Genomic DNA, 6,920 nt, shown 5'->3' with positions numbered 1-6,920 from the left:
AATTTCATCTTTGAATGTAAGTAACTGTAGTATAAATGTAAGTAGTAATTCTATGCCCATTTGTGTAATTAATCATATTCCTTTTAAATAAAGTTTGGTTTTATCTTTCAAAGTGTTGCCTACAAAGTGGTCCTCTACTAAATATATTTTCTATAACTGACCAAGAGGCTCAAATCTGAAAAATAAGTTGTGTTTCATTGCACCCTTACCTTTAACAACTTAATATTAATTGGGAACATTTCAACATCAAGTTTACAAAAGGTTACAGCCTTCTTTCTGATCCAGCAAAGGGACCAGATATTTTGTCCAAGGGAGTCAGAGGGGACAATCCTTGTGGAAGGGATGGAAGCACTTGACTTACTAGGGCCCTGTAAGATTGATGGGTGACCTCTGATAAGCTCTTAGCCTGAATATGGGAACTTTTATTGTTTTTATTAGGGCTGTCGATTAATCGCAGTTAACTCAGGCAATTAACTCAAAAAATTAATCATGATTAAAAAAATTAATCGCGATTAATTGCAGTTTTAATTGTACTGTTAAACGATAGAATACCAATTGAAATGTATTAAATATTTTGGATTTTTTCTACATTTTCATATACATTGTATTCTGTGTTGTAATTGAAATCAAGGTGTATATTATTTTTTATTACAAATATTTGCACTGTAAAAATGAGAAAAGAAATAGTATTTTTCAATTCATCTCATACAAGTACTGTAGTGCAATCTCTGTCATGAAAGTGCAACTTACAAATGTAGATGCTTTTTGTTACATAACTGCACTCATAAACAAAACAATGTAAAACTTCAGAGCTTACAAGTCCACTCAGTCCTACTTCTTGTTCAGCCAATCGCTAAGACAAACAAGTTTGTTTACATTTACAGGAGATAATGCTGCCCTCTTCTTATTTACAATGTCACCAGAAAGTGAGAACAGACATTTGCATGGCACTTTTGTAGCTGGCATTTCAGGGTATTTACGTGCCAGATATAACTTGGATAATTTTTTCACATCTTAGCTCATAGCTAAACAATCATATGGCCCTTCATGCTTCGGCCACCATTCCAGAGGACATGCTTCCATACTGATGATGCTCGTTAAAAAAAAATGCATTAATTAAATTTGTGACTGAACTCCTTGGGGGAGAATTGTATGATCCCTGCTCTGTTTTACCTGCATTCTGCCATATATTTCACGTTATAGCAGTCTCGGATGATGACCCAGCACATGTTCAGTTTAAGAACATTTTCAATGCAGATTTCCCAAAAGGCAAAGAAGGTACCAATATGAGATTTCTAATCGACCCAAGGTTTAAGAATCTGAAGTGCCTTCCAAAATCTGAGAGGGATGAGGTGTGAAGCATGCTTTTAGAAGTCTTAAAAGAGAAACACTCTGATGCAGAAACTACAGAACCCGAACCACCATAAAAGAAAATCAACCTTCTGCTGGTGGGATCTGATGCAGATGATGAAAATGAACATGCATTGGTCTGCACTGCTTTGGATTGTTATTGAGCAGAATCTATCATCAGCATGGACGTATGTCCCCTGGAATGGTGGTTGAAGCATGAAGGGACATATGAATCTTTAGCGCAATGCCGGCTACAACAGTGCCATGCGAACACCTGTTCTCACTTTCAGGTGACGTAAACAAGAATCAGGCAGCATTATCTCCTGCAACTGTAAACAAATTTGTTTTTCTTAGTGATTGGGTGAATAAGAAGTAGGACTGAGTGGACTTGCAGGCTCTAAAATTTTACATTGTTTTATTTTTGAATGCAGTATTTTTGTACATAATTCTACCTTTGTAAGTTCAATTTTCATAATAAAGAGATTGCACTACAGTCCTTGTATTAGGTGAATTGAAAAATACTATTTATTTTGTTTTTTTACAGTGCAAATACTTGTAATCAAAAATAAATATAAAGTGAGCACTGTGCACTTTTTATTCTGTGTTGTAATTGAAATCAATATATTTGAAAATGTAGAAAACATCCAAAAATATTTAAATAAATGGTATTCTATTATTGTTTAACAGTGCAATTAATTGCGATTCATTTTTTTAATTGCTCGATTAATCACGATTAATTTTTTTAATTGCTTCACAGCCCTAGTTTTTTTGTTTTCTCTGTAATGCTTTTACTTTAAGAATAAATGTGCTTGCTTAGGGCTGCATGGTAACCTATAACTTTTAGCAATACACTATTCATATCCCTGCCAGAACCCTGCCAGAACAACAGATGCAAAACCTGCAGACATATCTCTGGTACACCGCGCCCGGCTGAACTGCGTCCCTCTCAATGGAGCCGTCTGCCACGGGAACCGGGACAAGCGCTGCAGGAAGTGCGGGTACACCATGGAGACCTTGCCCCACGTCCTGTGCAGCTGCAAGCCCCACGCCAGAGCCTGGCAGCTGCGCCACAACGCCGTCCAGGACCGCCTAGTGAAGGCCATCGCCCCGCACCTGGGAGAGATCGCTGTCAACCGCCCCATCCCCGACACCGACAGCCCGCTGCGCCCGGACATCGTCGTCACGGACGAGGACCGAAAAAAGATCATCCTCGTCGACGTGACGATCCCCTTCGAGAACAGGACCCCAGCCTTCTGCGAAGCACGAGCACGCAAACTAGAAAAGTACGCTCCCTTAGCTGACACCCTGTGGGCAAAGGGCTACGAGGTTTACACTGACGCTCTGATCGTTGGGGCCCTGGGTGCCTGGGACCCCTGCAATGAACATGTGCTGAGGACCTGTGGGGTGGGCTGTCGTTACGCGCGGCTCATGAGACGCCTAATGGTCTCGGACACTACTCGATGGTCTCGAGACATTTACACAGAGCACATCACCAGCCACCGCCAATACCGGGAGTGAGCCGGCGTGACTTCATGCACCCACAAGGGGGAAGAGACCTGTAAACCTCCCCTGTTGGACTTTATCCCCTGAGTCCCTGTTCAGTGGGACATGAAATGAGGGGAACAGCCTGGGTTCCCTGAAGAGTTTTCCAGACAGACAGCTGTCTGTGACAGGCGCAATCGGCTTCCTCTGCCACCAAGGTTTGCCGGGGCCTGTGTGCAGCCAGAGACGAGCTGAGCAGCAGAAGGGCACTAGGTGATCCATCCCACTGTTCCCTCGGAGGGTGGTGGAGAAGCTGATCGGGCTGAGTCCTGCTGGCATGTATTGTGCATTGTGCTAGGCCAGGGATGAGAAGCGCCGTCCAGCTGCGGGGGGCAGCGTCCCAGTCTCTCCCCCGGTTCCCTGGAGAGGATGGTAGTAAACATCTGTAGCATTCTGCTCTCCTCTCACGCCCCCTACTGGTTGGTTTCGTCCTCATCCCGCCTCTTCCAGATCTGGATATAGGCCTCTGAGAGCATTATCATCTGGGGCAGGATATCGGTCACCTGTAAGTCTTGCAGCTCATACCACTTGCCCATGCCATGATGCAGCATGTGAATTCTGTAGGAGCCCTCGGTGGGTTTCCCATCATGCACCACGTTGGCGATGAGGTCGTAGGTGGTGTTCTTGTGCACGGCCTGCACTTCCTCAGACAGGTACTCCCGGAGATCCACGTTCGTGATGGGGAAGTTGACAATGGTGGGGTTCTTCTCCACAAAGAAGTTGTTCTTGGTGAACCGCTTGATGCAGAAGATGAGGTAGGGAGGCAGCTTGGTCAGCTGGAAGCGCTTGAGGAAATTCTCCTTGTAGGTTTTATACTCCTTCTCAGTGATGCCGTTGCATCTGGCATGTGGTTCATGTTACAGAATAAAATTCTATTTTTGGGAACATAGTTCATCTTTATTAGTTCACAACATATGCTCGCTGGTGCTGAGCACATCTGACACCTACCAATTTCCTATTACTTCACTTTGTCACAGAACCCATAACGTTCTCAGACAATATTAATAGGTGCATTGGCAATGTTATATTCCTACACACACAGCACTCATTACAAGATTCGTACTGGGCAGCAACAGAGCAAAGTCAAGCAAAGCACACTACAGCAACACACACTGCTCTGGCTCACTATTAAAATGGTCTTTCAAAGCTTCCCTGAGCTGTATAGGTCCACACTGAGCTCTTCTTGTAGCCCTTGTATCTGGCTGTTCAAATTCAGCAGACAGCCGCTGCATCTCCACCCCCAGTGGAAACTTTCCCCCCTTGGTTTCATAGATATTATGCAGGACATAGCAGGCAGCTATAACCGTTGGGATTTTTTTCCACTGAGGTCCAACCTTGTAGGTAGACAGCACCACTGGCCCTTCAAACAACCAAAGACACATTCAACTGCCATTCTCACCTGCTGAGCCTGTAGTTGAAGTGCTACTTGGTGCTGTTGAGGTGGTGGGTGTACAGCTTCATGAGCCCTGGGAACAAGGGCTGTAGGCTGGGTCTCCCAGGATCATTATTAGCATTTCAACATTCCCAATAGTAATCTGCCGATCAGGAAAGAAAGTTCCTGCTTGCAGCTTTCTGAACAGCCCTGTGTTCTTAAAGATGGGCACGTCATGTACCTTGCCTGATCAGCCCACACTGATGTGGTAAAGCATCCCAAGTGATCCACCAGCACTTGTGTTAGGATAGAAAATTAACCATTTCTGTTGATGTACTCTGTGGCAAGGTGCTAAAATAGGGATATGCATGACATTTATCATCCCTCTGCACTTTGGGAACCCCATTGCTGCAAACCCATCTTCAGAGATGGTGATCAGCGAGGAGGGATGCATGGGTTTTCAGGGATTTTGAAAAGAGGCATGAAATATAATGGAATGTGGATGAAGCTATGGGATGGAGAACATTGCATTATGGGAAATTGAATCCCTGCTCCCAATCACCCCTGTGTGACTCATTTCAGCCCCCTGAGGCATTGCAAACACTTCCCAAACCACCCTATGCTAGCTGGTGGTGAGTTGCACACTGGGATAGCAACCTACAGTGCACTGCACTCTACAGCGATACAAGTGCACCTGCGGAGGACGCGCACCACTGACACAAGGAGTGTAGTTAGGGTTGCCAACTGTCTAATCACACAAACCCAAACACCCTTGCCCTGCCCCCTACCACACCCCTTCTCTGAGGCCCCGCCCTGCTCACTCCATCTCCCCCTTCCTCCATCGCTTGCTCTCCCCAACTCTCACTCACTTTCACTGGGCTGGGGCCAAGGGGTATGGAGTGTGGGAGGGGGCTCAGGGCTGAACCTGGGGCAGGGGGTTGGGTGCAAGCTCTGAAAGGGAGTTTGGATGCTGGAGGGGATTCAGGGCTGGGGAAGGGGGTGAGGGGTGTGGGTTCTGGGAGGGAGTTTGGGTGCAGGAGGGGCTCAGGGCTGGGGAAGGGATTGGGGTGTGGGAGAGGGGTGAGGGCTGCGAGCTCCAGCTGGATGGTGCTTACCTCGGGCGGCTCCCAGTCAGCGGCGCAATAGGGCCAAGGCAGGCTCTCTGCCTGCCCTGGCCCCTTGCTGCTCCCAGAAGCAGCCAGTACATCTCTGCAGCTCCTGGGGGATGTAGGGGTCTCCACGCACTGCCTGCGCCCCAAGCGCCAACTCTGCAACTCCCATTGGCTGGGAACTGCAGCCAATGGGAGCTGTGGGGTGGAGCCTGCCTTAGCCCCACTGCCACGCCGACCGGGAGCCGACCGAGGTAAGCGGGGCCAGGGGGCTCCACATGCTGCCCCCTCCGTGCGCCAATCCCAGAAGAGGCCAGCACATCTCTTCTGGCCAATGGGAGCTGCGGAGTCGGCGCTTGGGGTGCGGGCAGCATGCGGAGACCCCCTGCCCCCCCAGGGGCCGCAGGGACGTGCTGGCCGCTTCTGGGAGTAGCAAGGGGTCAGGGCAGGCCAGGAGCCTGTCTTAGCCCCGCTGCACTGCCAGACTTTTAGTGCCTAAAATCTTCCGGTTTGGCTTCAGTAGCCTCCGGGAGATAAAGCTTGATTCCGGGAGACTCCCAACGAAACCAGGAGGGTTGGCAACCCTAAGTGTAGTGTGCACATGCACAAGCGATTGTAATAACTGTGGTGGCTGCATGCCAACATAATTTAGGTCGACATAATTTTGTAGAGTAGACATGACCTGAGGAAGATTTGCAAACAAAGTTTCCATTCCTCTACAGAGGCATCCTGTGGTAGGATTGGTTCCCATATATTTCCTTATTTTATCTAGAGGGAACTTTCATTCCCACCTATTATTCTACTAGAATAATTAAAGTTCTGCTTATCCTCCCCCATTCTGTGATTCACTGCTTGCTACTTCCTATTAGTGATGAATGTGTGAATAAAGATGTACAACAGAGTAAGTAATGTCTTACCTGATGATTTTCTTTCTATTAGCAGCTTTTCTCCTCATTCAACCAACTCTGGTAGTCTGGTAAATTACCAGAATACAAACTGTCACATTACATTCAAGTCTCCCATTAGAGAAAAAAAATCAAAGTCAGGCTGGACAGCGGTAAGAGGGTCCCGGAAGGCCGATATGTTAGCTCTAGAATGTTAAAGGCCCTTTTCCCTACAAGCTGAGAAGGGGTTACCTCAGGTCAATTAGGGACACCTGAATCCAAGTAGGGGCTGCCTGAGAGCTTTAAAAAAACCCTCCTGTGGGGAGAGAGAAGGACATGCGTGCACACATGCACGCGCTGCTGCCAGGCTAGTGACAGCAGGGAAATAAGCTTCTCCGGGGTGAGAGGCTGTGTTCCTTGCCATAGGGGAAACATCCAAACCTGAGTGTTTGCTCGGGGAAGGACTGACACCCCGGGGCAAACAACAGGACAACACCCTGCCCCAGCAAGGAGGCAGGGAAAGGTATTCCCCGTGTTTTTGAGTTTGTGAGACGGTTTCCTTTTTGTTTGGTGGAGGATCAACACTTAGGCCAACCCTGAGGCCTCCCTGGAAAATATGACCAAAGGAGCACAGAAGGGGGAAAGCAAACACTGCCCAGAGTG

The sequence above is a fragment of the Emys orbicularis genome, chromosome 6 (assembly GCF_028017835.1).
Source record: "Emys orbicularis isolate rEmyOrb1 chromosome 6, rEmyOrb1.hap1, whole genome shotgun sequence".
Classification (NCBI taxonomy): domain Eukaryota; kingdom Metazoa; phylum Chordata; order Testudines; family Emydidae; genus Emys; species Emys orbicularis.
This window is presented reverse-complemented; position numbering follows the sequence as displayed.